The sequence below is a fragment of the Bison bison genome, unplaced genomic scaffold, assembly GCF_000754665.1.
Source record: "Bison bison bison isolate TAMUID 2011002044 unplaced genomic scaffold, Bison_UMD1.0 scf7180017864485, whole genome shotgun sequence".
Classification (NCBI taxonomy): domain Eukaryota; kingdom Metazoa; phylum Chordata; class Mammalia; order Artiodactyla; family Bovidae; genus Bison; species Bison bison.
Window position 1 is genome coordinate 1,980,578 of NW_011495045.1, and position 24,935 is coordinate 2,005,512.

The 24,935-nt window shown below is 37.9% G+C and overlaps 1 protein-coding gene across 1 annotated transcript in view; it reads left to right on the forward strand.

Annotated features, from left to right (window-relative positions):
* The window catches only part of DDX10 (DEAD (Asp-Glu-Ala-Asp) box polypeptide 10), a 316,840-nt gene that overhangs the window by 211,376 nt on the left and 80,529 nt on the right, over positions 1–24,935 (forward strand). The window lies entirely within an intron of this gene.

The window sequence follows — 24,935 nt, forward strand, 5'->3', positions numbered from 1 at the left end:
GTCCCATCACTTCATGGGAAATAGATGGGGAAACAGTGGAAACAGTGTCAGACTTTATTTTTCTGGGCTCCAAAATCACTGCAGATGGTGACTATAGCCCTGAAATTAAAAGACGCTTACTCCTTGGAAGGAAAGTTATGACCAACCTAGATAGCATATTCAAAAGCAGAGACATTACCAACAAAGTTTCGTCTAGTTAAGGCTATGGTTTTTCCTGTGGTCATGTATGGATGTGAGAGTTGGACTGTGAACAAGACTGAGCGCCAAAGAATTGATGCCTTTGAACTGTGGTGTTGGAAAAGACTCTTGAGAGTCCCTTGGACTGGAAGGAGGTCCAACCAGTCCATTCTGAAGGAGATCAGTCCTGGGATTTCTTTGGAAGGAATGATGCTAAAGGTGAAACTCCAGTACTTTGGCCACCTCATGCGAAGAGTTGACTCATTGGAAAAGACTCTGATGCTGGGAGGGATTGGGGGCAGGAGGAGAAGGGGATGACAGAGGATGAGATGGTTGGATGGCATCACTGACTCGATGGCCGTGAGTCTCAGTGTACTCCGGGAGCTGGTGATGGACAGGGAGGCCTGGCGTGCTGTGATTCATGGGGTCGCAAAGAGTCAGACATGACTGAGCAACTGATCTGATCTGATGATCTTATCAAGATTAATTTTGATTGCATTGTGTGGTTGGACGAGAGGGCTAGGAAGAGTAGTGAGGAAAGGACATTTTGTTCAAGGTATTCAAGAAACATAGCTATCAAAGATTGGTGACTGATTGTTTAGGCCTGGGGAGACTGTGGTGACTGATTGGGTCTGGGGAGACTGAGAGAGATAAGTCAAAGACTACCTAAGGTTTCCTAAACTTGGCACCCAAGTTGGTACATAGATACTGACTGCTCTAGGGAGTACAAAGATCTGAAACAGCCATTTTTAATAGCTATCAATATAGAACTATTATGTACTGTACTCTTTACTAAGACATTTTATTTATTACTACTCACATGTAGGTATTCTCAACACAATTTGACAGCTAAGGGACTCGAGCCTTAAAAAAATCAAATAAATTTGTCCAATAACTTGCATTCAGTAAATGACTCTCTGAGTCTAAAACCTTGAATTTGATTTCTGTTCTAGAAGACAGATCTAGTAAGAGAGATAAAATGATGGACACAATTGTCATAGCAACACCACCATGCATGAGTGATACAAGATATGAACAGTTCGGAAGTTGGAGAGATTTTTTTTTGCTTGTAGAATTCAAAAAAGAGTATCTCAGGCTAGGAGGCCATTTGAGTTAAGCCTTGAAGCATAAATCAAGATAAGTGTTCCTGAAAGTTCTTTAATTGTAATGGACCATAGAACTATTATATTGACAATAAATAGGGTTGAATATAAAAGTTGGCATCAAATAGAGGCAGGGGAGAATTAGTCACAAGTTATTAGCAGCAGAATTTTTTCTGAGGGATAGAAATTCTCAAAGTGAAGTAGTTCAAGTTGGGGTTGGAAATAGAAGGCCTTGAATGTGAAAATAAGCAGAATATACTGTATTAGTGGGTGATAGCCTTGAAGAGTTGTGAGCAGATGTAGGGATGTGTGTTTATATATCAGCTCATGTTTTAGTATTTTGTGTGTGTGTGTGTGTGTGTATAGAGAGAGAGAGAGTAATGAGAATAGAAAATTATGAATTTTGATTTGTTTCTCCTTAGGAGGTGAAGTGTAAATTTAAGCACATAATTAATTTTAAAAGTTGAAGTCTAATGTCATCCTTGATACAGTACCTCACTTTTTTGAAAACTATCACAGTCAAGAACCAGGAAGTGAACAAAAGCCTCTGGCCAGTCAGCAAAGAGGTCACAGCACCTAGGCACTGAGCACATGCATTCTGCCTCCAGGGAAGAGCTGCAGCCCTGACACACGATTGGTGTTTTAGTCACAGTTCTGACAAACATGATTTGGTGGGTTCTGAGGCAACATGGGATAAACAGCAAATTAGAACAAGTAGTTTGTGAAAGGCCAGTGCTCGATCATCAGGCAAATGAGATAAGGAAAATTTGTAGTAAAATTATTAATAAAACAGACATCATTATCGAAAGCACAGTAGAATAGTGACAGAGAGCCCCCAGGAATCTCAGTAGATCCAGAGGATACCACTCTGTTATAGAAATGTTGTAATTTTTGCCCTCAGCCATTAAGGAAATATTGTTAAATTCTGTCTTCAGGCAACCCTTCATATATGATTTGACTTAAAAGGCCCTTTCATGTGAATAGTATCTTGGGACCCAAGATCATAGGAAACTCCTAATCTTATAGATGTTACAACTTGGTATTCTCTGGGTTAATGTTTCTTTTGCCTCCATTGTTTAAGCATACTGAAACAACTTACTTACCTTGTCATAGTTTATAGTCAGGAAGGATGGAAGGGCAGAAAAAATTACTTGGTGCCTCATCTCATTTGATACCTTTTAAGAAAGGACTTTGATCTGTTGTTCATAGTAGGACTGTGAAATGGCTGTTTGTGTTACCTCTGTTTTTCAGATAAGGCAAAGAGACCCAGAGAGTTTAGGTAGAAAGGCAGTCTGGGTGCAAGGCTAGGTGATTGAGGATCCTGAAGGTATGACAGTGGAAGAGTGAGTAGGTTACTGTAGCGTTTTCCAAACCTTTTTTGTCTGGACCCTAGGGTAAGAACCATGTTTTACATCCCTTCCTAGTAATGTGTATAAACAGCATTGAAAGGTAAATTTCACAAAACAATACTTACCCTTACTATGTGTCATATACTCCGAATTTTCTATTCTTTTTTTTTTTTTAAGTTGTATTTCCAATCTACTCAGTGACTTCCTGGTTCACTAATGAGTTAAAATGTGCAATCTGATAAACACTAGTGTAACATAATTTGAAAGTAGATTATTTATAAGGAAGTAAAGCCAAAGGGGGCCTTCCCTGGTGGCTCAGTGGTAAAGAATCCACCTGCCAATATAGGAGATGGAGGTTCGATCTCTGGGTCATGAAGATCCCCTGAAGAAGCAAATGGTAACCCACTCCAGTATTTTTGCCTGGGAAATCCCATGGACAGAGGATCCTGATGGGCTACAATCCATGGAGTTGCAGAAGAGTTGGACTTGACTTAATGACTAAACAACGATGACAAAAGCCAGAGGTATATATTGTGGTTAGATTGCAGATGTTCTTGACTGCCAGGCCAAGGACCTTATCTCTAATAGACAACAAAAGTCCTTGAAGAATTTGTGTCAAGGTGATAACATGATTCTGTCTTTGTTCCTGAAATAGGAGGATCATATCCTTATAGACCTCCTTATAGTTTTATAAGTAACTTTTACATCCATTATTTAACTGTTCCCATTAATAACCGTAAGAAGTAGATATGAGATATTTATTGCATTTATTCTGATGAAGAAAATGAGGTTTAAAGAGGTAAAACCTTTGAGGAATTAAATTAAGCTCAACTTTTTTGACTGCTACATCAGTGAATAGGAGGAAATGATACTGATAGAAATGGAGGGGAGGGATCAGATGCATTAGTAAAGGAAAACTCAAATAACTGCTTAAAGAATTTACTTTTTGTAAAAAGTCATACACATACATCCATAAACTCTTGATTCTTTTATAAGCTAGTATTTTGGTTATGTTGTAAAATTCCAGCCCATTTACCCAGCAAGGGCAGGATATAAAATTGCCATTATGCTCTGTCATAGCCTATGATAGTTCTCATCATTCATTTTCTCTTTGGAAAGAGCAGAATTGAGAAAACATTTTTCATTGTTTAATGTTCAAATCTGGAAATACTGATATTCAAACTTCAGAAACATACGACTTGGAATAAGACATGTCAGCAGGTCTCTTGCCAATTGTAAATTGTTACAGATATGCCTGAATTCTTCCTTTTTGTTGTAAATTAATGCATTTTTATTGATAAGCTTTCATTAACATCTTACATTTTTAGATTCCTTACTCTCTGAAAGTCATTAAAAATATAATCTTGCTCCAAATTTCACTCTGAACAACTTGAGATTATCAATATCAGTCAGAAATGCAAGAATGAAGAAATGAATGGTTAAATATATTTCTATATAGGTGAACTTACTTTGTTGATCTAAAATTTGCCAAAAGAATGTTTCTTTTACCAACAAAAGTTTGATAAAATATTCTGTTTTTAAAAAATAATACTTTCTGTAAAATGTGTTAATTTTTAAAAGGCTTTTACTGAAATTTTGACAGTTCAGATTTTTTAGCTTCGGTATAGAGAATTATGGTAGAATGTGGATTTTTTTCAATTAATTTATGTATTTTAGTTGAAGGATAATTACTTTACAATGTTGTGAAGGTTTTTGCCATACATCAACATGAACCGGCAGCAGGTACATATGCGTCCCCCTTATCCTGAACCCCCATCCACCTCCCTCCCCACCTCATCCCTCTGGGTTGTCCTGGAGCACCTGCTTTGGGTGTCCTGCTTCATGCATCAGACTTGCACTGGTAATCTGTTTTACATATGGTAATGTACATGTTTCAGTGCTTTTCTCTCAAATCATCCCACTCTTGGCTTCTTCCACTGAGTCCAAAAGTCTGTTCTTTGTATCTGTGTCTCCTTTGCTGCCCTGTAGGTTCATCAGTACCATCTTTCTAAATTCCATATATATGCATTAATATATGAATTCTCTCTATCTTTCTCTCATAATATATATGTGGACATAATGTATCACTGAGGACACAGTGATTTGGAACCCAAGAAAATAAAATCTGATATTGACTCCATTTTTTCCTCATCTATTTGCCATGATGTGATGGGACTGGATGCTATGGTCTTAGTTTTTTGAATGTTGAGTGTTTAATCCACTTTTTTCACTTTTCTCTTTCACCTTCATCAAGAGGCTCTTTAGTTGTTCTTCGCTTTCTGCCATAAAGGTGGTGTCATCTGCATATCTGAGGCTATTGATGTTTCTCTGGACATTCTTGATTCTAGCTTGTGCTTCATCCAACCTGGCATTTTGTATGATGTACTCTGCATAAAATTTAAAAAGCAGAATGACAGTATACAGCCGTGAGGTATTCCTTTCCCAATTTTGATCCAGTCAATTGTTCAGGTCCGGTTCTAACTGTTGCTTCTTGACCTGCATACAGGTTTCTCAGGAGTCAGGTCAAGTGGTCTGTTATTCCCATCTCTTTAAGAATTTTCCACAGTTTGTTGTGATCCACACAGTCAAAGACTTTAGCATAGTCAGTGAAGAAGAATTAGATATTTTTCTGGAATTCTCTTGCTTTTTCTGTGATCCAACGGATGTTGGCAATTTGATCTCTGGTTCCTCTGCTTTTTCTAAATTCAGTTTGTACACGTGGAAGTTCTCAGTTCACGTACTATTGAAGCTTAGTTTGAAGAACTTTAAGCATTACCTTGCTAGCTTGTGAAATGAGTGCAATTGTGTAGTAGTTTGATCATTATTTGGCATTGCCCTTCTTGGGTGGAATGAAAACTGCCCTTTTTCAGTCCTGTGGCCACTGTGGAGTTTTCCACATTTGCTGGCATATTGAGTGCAGCACTTCCACAGCATCATCTTTGAGGATTTGAAATAGCTCAACTGGAATTCCATCACCACCACTAACTTTGTTTGTGGTAATCCTTCCTGAGGCCCACATGACTTCGCAGTCCAGGATGTCTAGCACTGGGTGAGTGATCATACCATCATGGTTATCTGACTTTTTTTGTGTAGTTCTGTGTATACTGGCCACCTCTTCTTAATATCTTCTGCTTCTGTTAGGTCCATAGCGTTTCTGTTTTATTGTACCCATCTTTGCATGAGATGTTTCCTTGGTACTTCTAATTATCTTGACGAGATCTCTCATCTTTCCCATTCTATTATTTTCCTCTGTTTCTTTGCATTGATCACTGAGGAAGGCTTTTTTCTCTCTCTTTGCTGTTCTTTGGAACTCTACATTCAAATGGGTATATCTTTCCTTTTCTCCTTTGCCTTTTGTGTCTTCTTTTCTCAGCTATTTGTAAGGCCTGCTCAAACAACCATTTTGCCTTTTTGCATTTCTTTTTCTTGGGGATGGTTTTGATCACCACCTTCTGTACAGTGTTATGAACCTCCATCCATAGTTCTTCAGGCACTCTGTCTATCAGATCTAATCCCTTGACTCTGTTTGTTACTTGTACTATATAATCATAAGGGATTTGACTTAGGTCATACCTGCTTGGCCTAGTGGTTTTCCCTACTTTCTTCAATTTAAGTCTGAATTTTGAAGACTTGTTGACTCTACTAAATCTTGTTTACCTAAAAATAGATCCAGGAAAATTGTGCAGTCTAAGTTTAGTTCAAAATAATTAAGTATAGAGCTTAGTTAATAATCATATGACAGTGTTGGTTTCCTGCTGCTGCTGCTGCTGCTAAGTTGCTTCATTCGTGTCCGACTCTGTGTAGTCCCATAGACAGCAGTCCACCAGGCTTCTCTGTCCCTGGGATTCTCCAGGCAAGAATAGTGGAGTGGGTTGCCATTTCCTTCTCCAATGCATGAAAGTGAAAAGTGAAAGGGAAGTTGCTCAGTCGTGTCTGACTCTTAACAACCCCATGGACGGCAGCCTACCAGGCTCTTCCATCCATGGGATTTTCCAGGCAAGAGTACTGGAGTGGGGTGCCATTGCTTTCTCCAGTTGGTTTCCTAGTTGTGACAAATATTCCTCAAGATGTTAAAAATTGGGGAAACTTGGATGAGGGTTATATGGGACCTCTGTACTGTGTTAGAAAATTTTCTGTTAATCTAAAATAGTTTAAAAATGAAAACTTCCTTAGTAAATTCAGACATCAGCCACTTTTTAACACCCTCACTACTATCACTTTGATCCAAGTTACCATCAGCTCTAGCAAGGATTGTTAACCATATTGGCCTTATCAGTAGTCTGATTGTCTCCCTCCCTTTACTCTTCCTGCCTCCCTCCCCGACCCCAACTTTATTCTTAATGTAGTAGCCAGAATTAGCCTTTAAAAATAAGTCCCATTATGCCAGTCCTTGTTCAGAACCCAGCCCTCAGAGTGCTTCAAGACTACAAAGTCCTACATATATGATCTAGCCTCCAGCTCTCTCTCTAATCTTATATCCCAGTATTTTGCCTTTAACCCATTTAACATCAGAACGTCCTTATTTTTTCTCAAATCGGCTAATTATGTCCTTTGCCCTTTGTGCCTCAGATAAGTATTGACTCACTTCCTTACTCCTTTTACCTCTTTCTACTCTGCTGTCTCTCATTCTGATTTTTCTTCAGGGGACTTATGTCTACCAGACAGTATATAAAAAGGTACTCATTGGGACTTCCCTGGTGGTCCAGTGGTTAGGACTCTGTGCTTCCGCTTCAGGGGATGCAGGTTTGAACCCTGGTTGGGGAACTAATTCTGCATCCTGTGCAGTGGGGCCAATATTTGTGTGAGTGTGTGTGTGTGTGTATAACCACATATGTATATATACTCATTGTTACTTGTCTTATCCCTACTAGAATGCAAGCTCCATGAGAAGTGTATCACCTAAACTAGTACCCAGAAAATAGTAGGCACTCAATATTTCATGAGTGAGTGAATAAAATTTAACTCTTTAAGGAAGTTATTTATTTTCACTGTGACACATAAAATAATGATAGAGCACAATTACAGCCTGCTGTTTATTGGAAGGCACAATAACTTTGGTGAAACCCCCCCACTTTTTTTGTTTATTTTTTTTTCACTTTTTCACAATAACTTTGGGGATGTTTCAAAGTCATTTTAGAAGAAATACAGTAAAACAAAATAAAGTTGGTGGGACAACTAGAAAGCAGGATTAGTGGGCCAAATAGGTCAGGTGGTGCAGAGGTAAAGAGTCCACCTGCCAACATAGGAGATGCAAGAGACATAGGTTCAATCCCTGTTTCAGGAAGATCCCCTGGAGGAGGAAATGTCAACCCACTCCAGGATTCTTGCCTGAAAAATTCCGTGTACAGAAAGGCCTGGTGGGCTGCAGTCCATGGAGTCACACAGAGTCAGACACGACTAGGCAACTGAGCGCACACACAGAAATTATTAAATCTCTGACAGTACACTTTATGTCTCCAAGTTCATTTGTAAGCTAGAACATGTTTTTTTCCATAGAAAAGGTGTTATCCACGGTGGTTAATTTTCATTATCACTTAGAGTGACAGTATAAAGCATTATACAAATAGGACTTTAGAGAGTGAAAATGAGTGGAATTAATAACTACACCTGTACAGCTGGTCTGAGGCAAACCTAACTGTCTTTGGCAAATCCAGGCCATACGGTGTCCCTTATTATAACTCAAAGATACCTTTACCTAACCTATGGGAAAGGGCATCCTGAGCTCTAAAGGGGCTTAGAACTCAGGAAACAAGCTCCTGCTTGTAGAAAATGAGTTGTAATGTCATGCCACATTTTGTTTCATCTCTCCCCTTTCCTTTCCATCACATTGTACTTGTCACCTTCATATTGAGTGGGGGAATCTTTTCCCTCCAGTGTTCTAGAATTTAAAGTAAGTTGCAGTTTTCCTTGCAGTATACATGCACTTTTCTACATTTCAACTTCATCTTTCTCCTTTCTAGTCCTAGTAATTGAAGGGAAAAAAAAAAAGAGCTTTGATGATAGATGGATGTCTCCCCTGTTTATGTATAACTGAGTTTCAGTGTAGTACTAAGAAATATTTTAAGTTAACAAATGTTTGGAGTAATAGTAGTGATTTACTAAAGCATATTCATTGCCTCATTTTTAATTTGTGCTGCTTCTGCTGCTGCTAAGTCACTTAAGGCGTGTCCAACTCTGTGTGACCCCACAGACGGCAGCCCACCAGGCTCCCCCGTCTCTGGGATTCTCCAGGCAAGAACACTGGAGTGGGTTGCCATTTCCTTCTCCAATGCACGAAAGTGAAACGTGAAAGTGAGTCGTTCAGTCATGTCCAACTCGTAGCAACCCCATGGACGGCAGCCTACCAGGCTCCTCCATCCATGGGATTTTCCAGGCAAGAGTACTGGAGTGGGGTGCCATCACCTTCTCCTATTTTGCGATTATCTTGATTCTTACTTTTGCACAGTGTGTTCTTGAAAACTCATCTTGTCAAACGTTCCTCTGAATACCAAACATCAGTATAATGTTATATTACAAAATAAATCATAAATATATAAAAGATTGATGACTAACTACAATCAAAGTCAACTTAATTTTACATAATTGATTTCCATTAAGTGGCTGTTTGCACTGAATATCCGTTAAGATCATCAGAGAAAAACAAATTGGTATAAGCGTAAGACACTTAAGAAAACATTCCTCATTTCCTTAAAATTAGCACTTACATAAGTTAGCATAGGGGTAGAGGGATAGGGGTGTAGCCTATAAAAAGTATTTGAGTTGCACAAAACCAGGGATACTTTGAGATAATATTCTCCCCAGGTTTAGAGAGCTTTGGTTTATAAAACAAACTTGTTCTGATATAAAAAATATGAGTCCCATTTTGTTTCAGTGTGCTAGCTTCTCAACTGATTTCTATTATTTCTGGCACTATTGCCATTCTTTTAGAATAATTTCTAAGTTAATTTGTGTGTTTGAATTTGTGGAAACAGTTGACATTATTTCCCTTCAGCAGTGTTTTCTGGTGCAAATACAAAAGTGTGTTGTTTACTTAAATGTATGGAAAATAATTTCTCCTGTCAGTTCTCCTACTCACCCATTTCTTTCTCTCTCTCTCATTATGCTTCCCATTCAGTCTCTCACTCTCCTGTCACTTCTGCCCTCATGTGTAAAGGTCCTGAAACCTAGTAATTGCCATCACTGAATATGAACTGTAATTATAATTTGAGATCAGGAGCTACTGCTTAGAAGGAGCCCTGGGATGGATTTATGCAGTTCTTTGTTTTTTTGTATCAGTGGAAGGTTACCATGAGATTTTGCCTTGTCATCTTGTGTTAGCATTGTGTTGGTATTTAAAGTTGGACTAAGTGGTTTTTCCAATAGTCATGTATGAGTGTGAGAGTTGGACTATAAAGAAAGCTGAGCACCGAAGAATTGATGCTTTTGAACTGTGGTGTTGGAGAAGACTCTTGAGAGTCCCTTGGACTGCAAGGAGATCCAACCAGTCCATCCTAAAGGAAATCAGTCTTGAATATTCATTGGAAGGACTGATGCTGAAGCTGAAACTCCAATACTTTGGCCACCTGATGCCAAGAGCTGACTCATTTGAAAAAACCCTGATGCTGGGAAAGATTGAGGGCAGGAGAAGGGGACGACAGAGGATGAGATAGTTGGATGGCATCATCGACTCAATGGACATGAGTTTGAGTGAACTCCGGGAGTTGGTGATAGACAGGGAGGCCTGGCGTGCTGTGGTCCATGGGATCGCAAAGAGTCAGACACAACTGAGCAACTGAACTGGACTGAACTGATCATTTTTATTTGATTGGAAAATTGAGTAGTGGTGTATTGTTCTTCTAAATAGGTATACAAGGGAGTCTGAACTGTCAAAAAGTCAAATTTAGGGAAAACTTGACATGCAGTCCCTGAATTCCATGGCATTTGTTGGGGATGAATGTGTGTTTCAACCCCCATAGGAAAAGACTTACAGTCTCTTCCCTTCTTCCTTTTCAGTCTCAGCTTTTGAAGAATCTGATAGTTCAGAGATTTGTTTTTATCCTCCTGACTGACTGAATACCCTCTTTATATAGGAGTGAACCATTATGGGATTTTTTTTTTTTTTTTTCCTTCAAGTCTGTGCTTTCCTTTGTCTTTTAATGTCCTGGATGTTCCAACCAAGAAAACTTCTATTTACCAGATAATACTTATTTGCGGGACAAATTCTTTTGTGGTCTGGATCTGCTTCTCTTTTTACCTTATAAAGAATCTCAAATTCCTTTCATAAAATCTCTTTCTCAAGAGGTTAAATGATTGATTGGCCAAGAAAGAGAATTCACACTTAACACCCTTTGGTATCTACACTGCCTGTGGGTTTTGTTTGACCCAGAGCATCGCTTAAATATTTTGTTCATGATACAAAGCTGCCTAATAAGAAAGTTTAGATGTCATTATAGTTTTATCAAAACTGATTATATAGCACCAATCCCAAATAAGTTACTTTATTAATCTTCTATTTTTATGGTTATTGAACTAAATTGGATCAAACAGTAGCTGAAATGTATTCCATTCAGATAAGCCAAAGGGTCTATTTCTGTTAGATGTTTTAGCTGTCCACAGTTAGTAGGTGTGCTTGCCTGATCTCCTGAAGACAGGCACATTCTCTTTCATCTGCCAGATTGCTAAAAGTCAGGAAGGGTGTTGATACAGGTGATAGTAGTTTTCACAGTAGTATAAAAAGTTTTACAGTCATAGGAAATGCAGCAAATTGTTGATTAATCAAAGATGACATGGCTTTTGAAAAACAAAAAAAAATTTTTAATGCTATATGTGGTGAAGGTTGCCTGGGGAAGAACTTCATGGCAGTTAGAACTATTGAGAAATGAAATGAGTTCTCTCATGAGAGGAAAGTGTTGTGTCCCTCACTTTCAGACACCATGCTCATTGAAGCTAAGGTCTCCTTCCCGACTTGGGAATTTAAATGAGACAACTTTTGAGGCCTGTTAATACACTTAAAAACTCACAGTTGTGTTGATTCAACTTGGAGAGGAGTCAGAGGAGGCAGACATGTTCTGTAGCAAAGAGCTGTTGATAAGAGCCATGGTGGCTTTAGGAATAGTTACCCGGAGATATCTGGACGTGCTTGAAGATGGTGTTCTTTGCTCAAACCCTTTTTAACATTCTAACAGATTCAGCCTTACTTGATAGTGAAATGGTTAATTTCAGTTGGACTTTAAAAAAACAACTATCAATGTGAAAGTGATGGGCCTAAATTAATAAAGTATTAATGCAGTACTTAGGTGCAGTTCCTTTATTGAAGGCAGTAGGGAAGAGTGGTAAAAAGGGCTGGTCCTGGAACCAGGATGCCTGGGTTTGAATTTTGTGGCAACTTACTGAATCTCTTAGAACAATTTCCCTATTTGTAAAATGAAGTCAGTAATAATGCGTATTTCATTGGACTGTTTGGGAGTTGAGGTGATGCATGCAAACTTAATACAACTAAAGTTAATTAATAAAGAATTGTTACTGAGCCTGAAAGAGGTTTAGGGCAAATAGTTTTGCTTATTTCAAGAAACAACTTTAAATCAAGAAAAGTCATAAAGTTTCTGGGAAGATTTATTACCATGTACAACATTTTAATTCTGATTAAAAGGAAAAGAGACTAGCTGATCTTGATCAGTCTGTGCTAGTTGTCTGTAGCCACACAAGTGTTTTCTTAAGTCTTAATGCAGGTATTTTAAAAAACTAGACCTTTTGTGCCTTAGGCCTTTATCTCCACTGACGCTTGATGAGTCGTGTTTGACAGCGCGTGTCCTGGTGGATACTGGAGGGCCTGGTAGGTCAGAAGCTTAAAAAACAGATTGCAGGTACTTCTAATCCCAATCTTAGAACTACCTGTGGCCCTCTTTTTCTGTGTTATAATTCTGTTTCAGAGGTTATAAATTCAGAAGGGTCTCTCAGCAAGAGATTTGTTGTTCTAGATTTTAAGCTTAGATCATGTGTTAACTGAACAGACGCAGAATGGTGCCTGTAACATTCTAGCATTTACCTAGGATAAATGACCAGGTGGCCAGAAGAGCGGCTAGAAAGAGTCTTTATTTCCACAGGGAATGTCCAGAGCTAGCATCCTGCCAGACATCATCTGTAACAACAGTGGCTAAGGTCTACGTAGGCTTTCCAGTCCTGAAACACTTTCACATGGCATTCCCCTGTTAGTTAGCTTCTCACTGCAGGCCTTCCCAGTGAGGTGGTAGAAAGGAATGACTGTTGTATTAGTAGGAACTGGAAGTGGTTGGTGAGGTTGGAGATGACAAATGGTAGTCTATGAATTTTCCTGTTTATTTTCATGTAGTCTAGTAGATTCAGGGAGCCTTACTCAGTGACTCAAGTCTTTGCCTACAGTAAATCATATAGTATAATATTCTCAACAGGCCTTTGATGTATGTAATGTTGTTCTCCCAGTTTTGCATATGAAGAAAATTGAGCCCCAGAGAGGTTAAATATAGGTTGAATCTTTAAAAATTACTGCTATCTGATAATCTTTCATTGACAAAATAGCACTTTAATATTATTCAACCTAATAATTTACTCAGGAATACTAAATAAATTCAAGCATGTTTGTATAGCTCTGTACTGATTTATGTTGATTTTTGTCATTTGACTCTTAAAAGACTATCTTATTTTCATTCATTTTTAGGTTCTTTGAGGGTACCTTCCTGTTGCTACCATGTCTTACCTGATAGTTTTTATTTTCTTTCATGAAATGAGGAGACTGAGCGTCAGAGAGGTTAAATGATTTGTCTAAAATGCACAGGTTATACAGCAAGTAAATCTCCATTCTCCAAACCTCTCTTCCTTGTATGCCACATGAACAAAATGGTTAGGGGACTTTGGAGCCATGAGATATTAAAAATGGCTGCAGAGGAACTGTAAATGTTTAACTTGGCTGAGAAAATACTTAGGAAAGGAAAATAACATTGACTTTTGAGTCATACAGACCCAGATTACAACCTGTGTCATTATTAGGCTATGTGATCTTGAACAGGTTTCTTAAACTCTTAAGTGTTTTCATTTGTCACATGGGGCTATTGATACATAAATCCTACTACTTGACATAAGTTTCTGTTCTGCTTCATACCACACTTTTTCAGAAGAGAGAAAATACATCTGTCTGTCTATCTGTCTGTTTTTCTGTCTGTTTATGTTGTTGTGGGAAGTCACATCAGTCATTGTATGGATGTTAAAATATGGCAGATTTCATCACAATTTTTTAGAGAGATTTCAGTTAAAGTTACACTTACCCCACCACTAGTTGTGTCCAAATAAGTCTCCTTTGTTGTAAAGGGGATTCTTGGTTCAGTAATGGTTATTCCAACTGACCTCCAAATACTTTCCCAGTTTTTTGGAGAGTAGTCATAAGCTAAAAGAGCAAAAGGCCAACACTTGTCACGTTGTCATATTTCCATGATTGCTTTTGTCCCGTAAAACTCAAGATTATCTAGCCCCCATTGTGAAAAGCATAAATGAATGAAATTTTGTTTTCTGTGACTGTTTTTACATACTATTTTAAGTTTTCAAAAAAGTGTTTAGGTTAAAGCATGTACAAACTTGAATATAAATACCTTGTATAATTTTATTTTTATGATTCTTTGAAAATCCTCAGCATCATTTGTCTTATGTTTTTTATGACCTAGACATTGTTCTAGGAAAAATTTAGTAAGTTACGTATACCTGTAGTCCTTTAAATTTATTTAATGCTTTTGGTTATACACAGCACAGGTGGAATTTCATTTTAGTGATCAGATGAGATTTCATGTTATATCTAAATCTCAATCACAGTCTAAAGCCTATTGTTCCAGCATAGTTACTATAAAGAGCTTCATTGAGTTTCTAAAATATTTGTATAAAGTAAGCTTGTATTAGGTATTTATTATGTAACTAAAAATGGAGTGGGAGTTGATTGTTGGTTGTGCATGGCTGATTTGGAGGAAGGGCTAGGTGCCTTCTGAAGGTAAATTTACATTGTCCACATTTCATATGCAAAAGGCATACACTTGATGATCTGGACTCAGGGTCCTGGGTAAATATAAACATTACCATAGTAACTCTGTGAAAGATACCCTGCCTTGGAGAGGTCTTTCTTAATAACTGGAAAATAGAAAAATGCAGTTCCCATTTGATTTGTTGAATCTTTCCAAAGTTGGCAGAGTTCATCTGATCATTTGAAGTCAAAGAATCTAGCCTAAGGAAAATAAATTTCACATCCAGGAAACTTATTAAAGCACTGCCAGATGATGCTAGCTTTCTTTATCTGGTTTCTGTTTGTACTTGGTGATTTCTTTTTCACTTCTTTCTCCCTCTTCTCCTCCCTTCCTCTACTCCCATTTTTCCTTTATTTCAGAAAAAAGAAGATATTTAATGGAGAGCTTTTTTCATCTCTACGTATTACTTTAAAATAATTTCTAAAATGAAATGCCAGTTTTGACTATTTTTGAAACCTCCATGTTATTCAGAAATAAGTATACTGGGTTTGTATACTAGACAAGAATTTTTTTCCTTAGGGACAGTTTAATAATTTTTCTATCTTCAAATACGAAAAATTTTTAAAGGAAAAAATAAAGAGGTGGGTTGGGCAGAAATTTTTGTTTGTGTGTTCCTGAAGACAGATGCCCTGAAACATCTTATAAAGTATGAGTTGTCTCAGTGAATTTTAGATTGCATGTCAAAACTTTTGTATAAATTACTATGCTGCAGAAAGTTTTTTTATTTTATTTATTTATTTTTTTTACCACTTTCTGTTGATCAGCTTCTGTTCTCACTGGAGAATGATCTCTACACTGGTTCTCTTTTCTCTCTTCCCCTAATGTGATATTTCAGGTTTTCTTTTGGAAGGAAATTATTGATTACTTGAAAATCGTCCTGCCCTTTTCCCACAATAGCCCCTCAAGTCTTATGACAAAGCTGCCTCTAATGTCTCACTTTAGTTTATTTTATTTTTTCGATAAAGGTCTTTATTGGCTTTGTAACAGTGTTACAAAGGGATTCTCTTTCTTGAGAGCTGGGTAAATACTTTCAGTATTACTTACCCATTCTTTGTCCATTGATTGCCAATGCCACGTTTCAGTGCGAAGAACTTGGGGGATCTTAACACACACACGTTTTTGCATCCCAATTAAAAAACTTAGTAGGTCTATAAACTTGGACAAGTCACTTAACTGCTCTAACTTCAGTTTACAGACCTACAAAGCAAGAAGGAGTCTAAGTGGAACAGAAATACTTTTCCTTTTATTGTAGGTTCCATAGAGCTCCTTGTTCAGCGCTAACTAGAATTAAGGATAGAACAATTTTTTCCCATTAGAATTTTCCAAGTCTTCTGAACAGTTAGTTTAATTAATTTGCTGCATTATTCCAAAGATAAACACATAAGCTTCCTACTTATGTGAAGAACATTTAGCTTATACTCTAGCTCAGATTCTTCTTCAAATTCCTGTGAAAAAACTATATTTGTAAAGAATAAAATATTCCTAAAATAGTAACTTCTACATTGCTCCTGCTATTAAAAGATCATGGAATAAGAATAGCAGTAGGCTTTAGAAGCACATGGTTATGTAACACTTGGCTTGGCTCTTTAGATACAGAGACATGCTAGAGTACAGAAAAGATAAAAAAAATTCTTTACTGTCACCTATTTTTATTATTGAGTTAAGGCAATAAAATAGGTAACCAGGATTCTAATGTGACCTCCTCCTGATGTGACCGCTCTTACTAGCTCTGGATAGGTGACATGCAGGAATATATTAAGAACCATCACTGTCTCTGCACGTAATACATGTTAATGGAAAAAAAATCGATTTTGCCTTCTATCAGGGTCATTCTGACCTGACTTCATCAAATTATCCTTGTCAGAATGTCCCTTGTTTCAAGGTTACCATATCAAAATGTTTTGTTGCTGCTTACACATATCAAGACCAAGATTTTTTGGGTATAACTGCATACATTTCCAGCTTTAAAATAATTTGTCTAAAAAATATGCGCTTGAAGGGAATTTACTATTTTGTGGGTCGTTTAAGACTAGCTTTTAAAAACACTCTTCTTGGCCAAAATACTTTCTCAGTATTAGTCAGCTCATGTTGCCATAACAAAATACCAGATACTGGCTTAAAAAACAGAAATTTATTTTCTCATGATATGGAAGCTAAAAGTCCAATTTTCAGGTGCAGTCCAGATTGGTTTCCAGTGAGGCCTGATTCCAGACTTGTGGACAGCTGCTTTCTCACCATGTACTCACATGCCATTTCCTCTGGGCTTGCATGTTAGGAGAGAGATCTGATATGTCTCCCTCGTCATATAAGGACACCTGGCAGGTTAGATTAGAGCCCCGCCTTTATGGCCTTATTTAACCTGTTGTACAGTCACTCAGTCATGTCTGACTCTTTGCAACCCCATGGACTGCAGCACCCCAGGCTTCCCTGTCCTTCACTGTCTCCCGGAGCTTGCTCAAACTCATGTCCATCAAGTCAGTGATGCCATCCAAATATCTTGTCCTCTGTTATCTCTTTCTCCTCCTGCCTTCAATCTTTGCCAGCATCAGTGTCTTTTCTAATGAGTTGGATCTTTGCATCAGGTTGCCAAAGTTTTGGAGTTTTAGCTTCAGCATCAGTCCTTCCAATGAATATTCAGGACTCATTTCCTTTAGGATTGACTGGTTGAATCTCCTTGCAGTCCAAGGGACACTGAAGAGTCTTGTCCAACATCACAGTTCAAAAGCATCAATTCTTCCGTGCTCAGCTTTCTTTATGGTCCAACTCTTAACAGGCCTACATGACTACTGGAAAAACCATGGCTTTGCCTATTCAGGCCTTTGTCGGCAAAGTAATGTCTCTGCTTTTTAATATGCCTTCTAGATTTGTCATAGCTTTTCTTCCAAGGAGCAAGCATCTTTTAATTTCATGGTTGTAGACACCATCTGCAGTGATTTTGGAGCCCAAAAAAATAAAGTCTGTCACTGTTTCCATTGTTACCCCATCTATTTGCCATGAAGTGATGGGATTGAATGCCATGGTCTTAGTTTTTTGAATGTAGAGTTTTAAGCCAGCTCTTCACTTTCCTCTTTCACTTTCATCAAGAGGCTCTTCAGTTACTCTTCATTTTCTGCCATAAGGTAGTGTCATCTGTATATCTGAGGATATTGATATTTCTCCTGGAAGTCTTAATCCGGCTTGTGCTTCATCCAGCCCGGCATTTCATATGGTGATGTACTCTGCATATAAGTAAAATAAGTAGGGTGACAATATATAGCCTTGACGTACTCCTTTCCCAATTTTGAATTAGTCCGTTGTCCCATGTCCGGTTCTATCTGTTGCTTCTTGACCCGCATACAGATTTCTCAGGAGGCGGGTAAGGTGGTTAGATATTCCCATCTCTTGAAGAGATTTTCCAGTTTGTTGTGATCCACACAGTCAAAGGCTTTATCTTAGTCAATGAAGCAGGAGTAGATGTTTTTCTGGAATTCTCTTGCTTTTTCTATGGTCCAACAGATATTGGCAATTTGATCTCTGGTTTCTCTGCCTTTTCTAAATCCAACTTGAACATCTGAAAGTTCTCGGTTCACGCACTGTTGAAGCCTAGCTTGGAGACTTTTGAGCGTCACTTTGCTAGTGTGTAAAATGAGTGCAATTGTGTGGTAGTTTCAGCATTCTTTGGCATTGCCTTTCTTTGGGATTGGAATGAAATCTGATCTTTTCCAGTCCTTGGCTGCTGCTGAGTTTTGCAAATTTGCTGGTATGTTGAGTACAGCACTTTCACAGCATCATCATTTAGGATTTGAAATAGCTCAGCTGGAATTCTATCACCTCCACTAGCTTTGTTTGTAGTGATGCTTCCTGAGGCCCACTTGACTTCATACTCCAGAATGTCTGGCTGTAGGTGAGTGATCACACCATCATGGTTATCTGGGTCATTAAGTTCTTTTTTGTATAGTTCTGTATATTCTTGCCACCTCTTCTTAATATCTTCTGCTTCTGTTAGGTCCATACCATTTTTGCCCTTTACTTAAGTGCCTATCTTTGCATGAAATGTTCCTTGGTATCTCTGATTTTCTTGGAGAGATCTCTAATCTTTCCCATTCTATTGTTTTCCTCTGTTTTTTTGCACTGATCACTGAGGAAGGCTTTCTCATCTTTCCTTGCTATTCTTTGGAACTCTGCATTCAAATGGGTATATTTTTCCTTTTCTCCTTTGCCTTTCACTTCTCTTCTTTTCTCAGCTATTTTTAAGGTCTGCTTAGACAACCATTTTGCATTTCTTTTTCTTAGGGATGGCTTTGATCACAGCCTCCTATACAATGTTATGAACCTCTGTCCATAGTTCTTCAGGCAGTCTGTCTATCAGATCTAATCCCTTGAACCTATTTGTTACTTCTACTGTATAATCATAAGGGATTGATTTAGGTCATACCTGCATGGCCTAGTGGTTTCCCCTGCTTTCTTCAATTTAACTCTGAAGTGTTAATTTCCTCATTTAAGGCCCTGTCTCCCAATATACTCACATTGGCAGTTAGGGCTTCAAATACACATGTTTTGGCAGGGGGTACAATTCAGACCGTAACAGCATTGGGTTGGATATATGAACATAAATTAGACCTCGTCTTAATCTTTAAGGGGTTTACTCTGTGTGGAAGCTCAGTGTGTAAACAGATTATTAGAATATTACCTAGTAAATGTGATGGCAGGAATATTCAAAGGACAGTATCATTTTAGCTGGATGATGAAAAAACTGAATCCATGCATTCTGGGGAAAGGAAGTAACGTCACACTCCAGGGTTGAGCTGTCACCTGGTAGAGTTTTAAACAGCAAAGTGACTTAATCTGATTTATATTTTAGAAAGATAGCATTGACCTTCTGGTCCAGGCTCCAGACAGATATACAACTCCCTAATTCTTTAAGCATGCAATCAAAGCTATTCCCAGGTGGTACTTTCCAACTATGTATATTTTGGGGAAGCTCTTCCTTCTAGTATGGTATTATACAGTCTTTTTTAAATATTGACCTTCAGTTACCCTCATGCAGCTTAAAGCATTTTCACATTATTTTCTAATTTGGTAAAAAAAAAGACTTTATTGCCGCCACTATATTTATAGATGGGCTCTTGATACCTTTTTGCTCTCTGTAAACTAAGCTATGTGTATTAAGTGTTTAAAACTTCCTGTTAGTCTTTTTTTTTTCTTTTATTTATTTTTTATTTTACTTTAATTGGAGTACAGTTGATTTACAGTGTTGTATTAGTTTATGCTGTACAACAGAGTATTTCAGTTATACATATACATATATTCATTCTTTATTTTTTTAATTTATTTTTAATTGGCAGATAATTGTTCTACAATACTGTGTTGGTTTCTTCCATGCATCAACATGAATCAGCCATAGGTATACGTATGTCCCCTCCTTCTTGAATCTCCCTCCCACCCCATCCCAGCTCTCTAGGCTGCCATTGGCCATCTGATTTTGCATGAGGTATTGTATAATTTTTGAAGTGCTCTTTAAGCTCTCACTTTCTTGATATACCACCTGCATTGTGAACACAAAATTTTACAGCATCAAAAAGGAGTCTATATTTTATCCTATAGAAGCTCTGTGAATGATCCAACTGGTAGCTTAATGGTAGTTTCAATGGGGTAGTTGTTAGGCTTTATGATTGCTTTCTGTAGGAAGGTTGGCCTCATGGAAATTTCTTTTTCATAAATCAGTTTGGCATGGAAACAGTAGATGTGAATTAAAGATGAGTAAACATGATTTTACTGGCAAGGCTGATATTTGAGGTAAAACAATCTGGGAAAATGTATCTTATTTTTATAAACGTATAAAGCAGGGTCAAAGAAATTAACCTGGAGGAGAAAAGACTTTGAGAAGATTTTAAAAGTCAGAAATATGTATATAAGTATACTTTTCAGATGATTATGATAGACTCCCTTTTCTTTTAGAACAGGAAGAAAGTTTGTGGGCCTAAGCTCTTGTTAGAAGTGATTCGGTTACCACAAGAGCCGTGGCATCTCTGGGAATTTCAAGGGAAGGGGGAGTTCGGCACCATTTTTCCGGAAAAGGGTTGAATTGGATGCCTCTTTAAGAGACTTTTAAATTCTAGGCATATGTGATATTTTAATATATTATACTGTGGGTATTACAGAATCAGAGTTTATATTCTGAATAAATCCTTCTGTGCTTGATAGATAGGAGAGATGGCTTTTGCTGGTTAGAGAACAGAACTATAAATAATTAGCTCTTTGCTGCAACTTTTTGTTTCTGTTTTTCAGGCAGTATCTTTTTTTGATGAGTATTGAAATATTGTCTCTATCTTCCCATTGATTACAAACTGGTTAGAATCACCAGCAGACAAGTTTTTTAACACCTGCTTGTTAGAAACAAGGATTCCAAGTTGTTTTCAGGAGAACAGTCATTTATTCTCAGGGGATTAATCAAAACCACCCAGGGCTTGCTTCCTTAAGTCTGTTTCCTTTCTAACATTTATTTACTTATTTGTGGCAACACTGGGTCTTTGTTGCTCCATGTTGGCTCTCCCTAGTGGAGCAAGTAGGGGCTACCCCTTCATTGTGGTGCCTGGGCTTCTTGCTAGCGGCGGCTTCTCTTGTTGCATAGAGCATGGGCTCTGAAATGCGGGCTCAGTAGCTGTGGGCTTCGTTACTCTGAGGCCTGTGGAATCTTCCTGTGCCAGGGGTTGAACACGTGTCCTCTTCATTGACAGGCAAATTCTTAACCACTGGACCACCAAGGGAAGTCTCCTTTCTAGTCTTCTTTTCCATTGCCATCTACTCCAGTTTGAGATTTCTGTTGTATCAGACTGTACTGCTATAAAACTTTTCTGAAAGACTCCAAATTCATAGAATTATTTTTTAGGAGGTATAATTTGCACACAATACAGTGCTAATGGGGGTTTCCCAGGGGCCCTAGTAGTGAAGAACCTGCTGCCAAGGCAGAAGATGTCAATAAGAGACGTGGGTTCAATCACTGGGTCGGGAAGATCCCCTGGAGAGGAAAATGGCAACTCACTCCAGTATTCTTGCCTGGAAAATCCCATGAACAGAGGAGCCTGGCAGACTACAGTCCATGGGGTCGCAAAAGAGTCAGATACAACTTAGCGACTAAACAATAACAAACAACAAAAATGTCATCTTGGACAACCCCCTTAAAAAAGGCTTCCTGCTTTCTCATAAAGCTGTTGTAAACATTCCTCGCCTCTCTGTCTCTGTCTGTCTTTGTCTCACAGGCAGGGTTATTGTTGGGATAGTGTTAATCTTTTCAATTCTATAATATAAAGCAATCCTTTTATAATAATAAGGGACATATTTTAGATAAATAAAGTCTATGTAGAGTTCCCAAATGTTGTTTTATTCTGTGGTAGTGTATCCTTCAAGAGGAAACCATTAAGAGATTCAAAAACAAGTGCAAGAGGAAACCATTTAGAGATTCAAAAACATGTGGTTAAATTGTTAGGTTTAATATTTTTATTAATTCTGTTTACTTCCTGGTAGAGAATCAAGCATCATGAAGGTTACTTAACCATGGAGTAATTATGAATTATGGGTAAGAAAGAAAACTAAAAACATCTGTCCTCTCTAAACTCGAAATAATCACTCCAAATTACTCAAGAATTCTCTGAAGTCATTTCTTGCTTTTCTATATAATCCTTCATGAAATAGTATTTGCTCAGAATCTGTCCCCTCCCATTTTTTAAAATTTGAAAGCATACGGAAGTGGACCCAATTTTTGTGCTACTATTTAAAGGTGGCTTAGCTGGTAAAGAATCCGCCTACAAAGTGGGAGACCTGGGTTCGATCCCTGGGTTGGAAAGATCCCCTGAGAAGGGAAAGTCTACCCACTCCAGTATTCTGGCCTGGAGAATTCCATGGACTATACACAGTCCATGGGGTCCCAAAGAGTCAGACACGGCTGAGCGACTTTCACTTTCACACTTTCTCAGCTTTTATGGTCTCAGCATGATCCATTCATGTTCTAATTATGATTTTACCCAGAACTGGAGGCAGTGGTTAGAAGTGAGCAAACACATACTCCATGAGAACTGGGGTGAAACAAGGAGTTGAGCGATCTGTTTGACTAAAGACTGTGTTTGATTCTACATTGTAAAGAAATACATTTAAAAACCTCATTATAATTTCATGGTGACATCTATAATATAATCCTCAATTGTATAGATAATAAGGTAATTTGAAACATGCTCTTAAGCCATTATGTAGTTAGAGTGTAAAAATTTGTTGCTTTCCATTGATAGATGAGAAGTCAGATTTTTAAATTTCTTGTATTACATCTATTAACTTTGATTTTTATGTCTTTTAGTACTTTAGGAAATTACGGAAAATGTGTTTTAGCTAATATTGAACAAAAGTATTTCAGTGAAAAAGAATTTGGAATAGTAGTCTGGAATTAGGACACAATGCTTCTTGCTTGTTTTGGGCCAATGACATGACCTTGAACAAATCTTTAAAGTCTCTGGGCCTTTAACATTTCCTCATTTATTTTTCAAATGTTGCTTTCACATCTCAGTGGTTTCCTCTGCATTCATTCTTCTTTGTTGCTCCTACCATTTAAAGTAATGATTACATTAAAATCCTTAAACATTGGTTTTAAAAAAGAACAAGTGGTTATATTGTGGGATTTCTCTTTTTCTTTTTTTCTGACCTGCCTTCTGTTTAAGGACACCTTACTAGTTTCTATTAAAACTTTAATTGTAGCTCAGCAGATTGCTAATTATATTTGGTTGGAATGCCAAAGTGAACTGAAGATACCTTTTTACCTATGTGACTCATAAGAGCAGTGATCATACTTCATCTTTATTCTCTCTGTAATATTAGTAATTATGAAGATTCACAGGAATATTAATAGTTTTTTGCCTTTCAGATCAGTCTATAATGGAATGAAATTCCAGATATGATATATGCTATTTTATTCTTTTTTCATGGAACACATAGATGCAGAAGGTAACATGATACAAATGATTTGGCAGGTCTTACCTCTTTGAGGTAAGAGAATATATACAAATCACACCTTCTTGAGGTTTGCTTTTCTCTAAGTAGTGTTATCTAGAAGAGCGAGCACTGAAGAAACGAATGTTCCAGCTCTTCTGTAGTGTTCCAGTCATTCCGTAGGCATGACTGTGACCTTAGGGAAGATTCTCATCCCCCAATTCTGTGACTCCTTTGTACTAGAAGGAGGTTGAACTAAATAAAATTATTTTTTGTTTAACAATCAGTCGCTAACATTTCTCGAATACTTGCACAGATGTGTGACGTGGCAGGCCCTACTGTCACTCTCTTGTTGTTAATCACTCGGTCGTGTCCCACTCCTTGCAACCCTGTGGACTACAGCACACCAGGCTTTCCTGTCCTTTACTATCTCCTGGAGTTTACTCAGATTCATGTCTGTCGAGTTGGTGATGTTATGTAACCATCTCATCCTCTACTGCTGTCTTCTCCTTTTGTCTTGAATCTTTCCCAGCATCAGGATCTTTTCCAGTGAGTCAGCTCTTTGCATCAGGTGGCCAAAGTTTTGGAGCTTCAGCATCAGCATCAGTCCCTCTAATGAATATTCAGGGTTGATTTCCTTTAGGTTTGATTGGTTTGATCTCCTCGCAGTCCAGGGGACCCGCAAGAGTCTTCTCCAGCACCATAATTCAAAAGCATCAGTTCTTTGGCGCTCAGCCTTCTTTCTGGTCCAACTCTCACATCTGTAAATGACCACTGGAAAAACCATAGCTTTGACTATACGGACCTTTTCTGGCAAAGTGATGTCTCTGATTTTTAATAGCTGTCTAGATTTGTCATAGCTTCCTTCCAGGGAGCAAGTGTCTTTTAATTTCATGGCTGCAGTTAGCATCCACAGTAATTTTGGAGCCCAAGAAAGTAAAATCTGTCTCTGCTTCCACTTTTCCCCCTTCTGTTCGCCATGAAGTGTTGGGACTGGATGCCATGATCTTAGTTTTTAGAATGTTGAGTTTTAAGCCAACATTGTCATTCTTTTCTTTTACCCTCATCAAGGGGCTCTTTAGTTCATCTTTACTTTCTACCATTAGAGTGGTATTGTCTACATATCTGAGGTTGTTGATATTTCTCTGGGCAGTCATGATTCCAGCTTGTGATTCATCCAGCCTGAGATTTCACATCATGTACTCTACATAGAAGTTAAATAAGCAGGGTAACAATATACAGCCTTGACAACATACAGCTTTTCCAATTTGAAACCACTCTGTTGTTCCATGTCCAGTTCTAACTGTTGCTTCTTGCATACAGTTTCTCAGGAGACA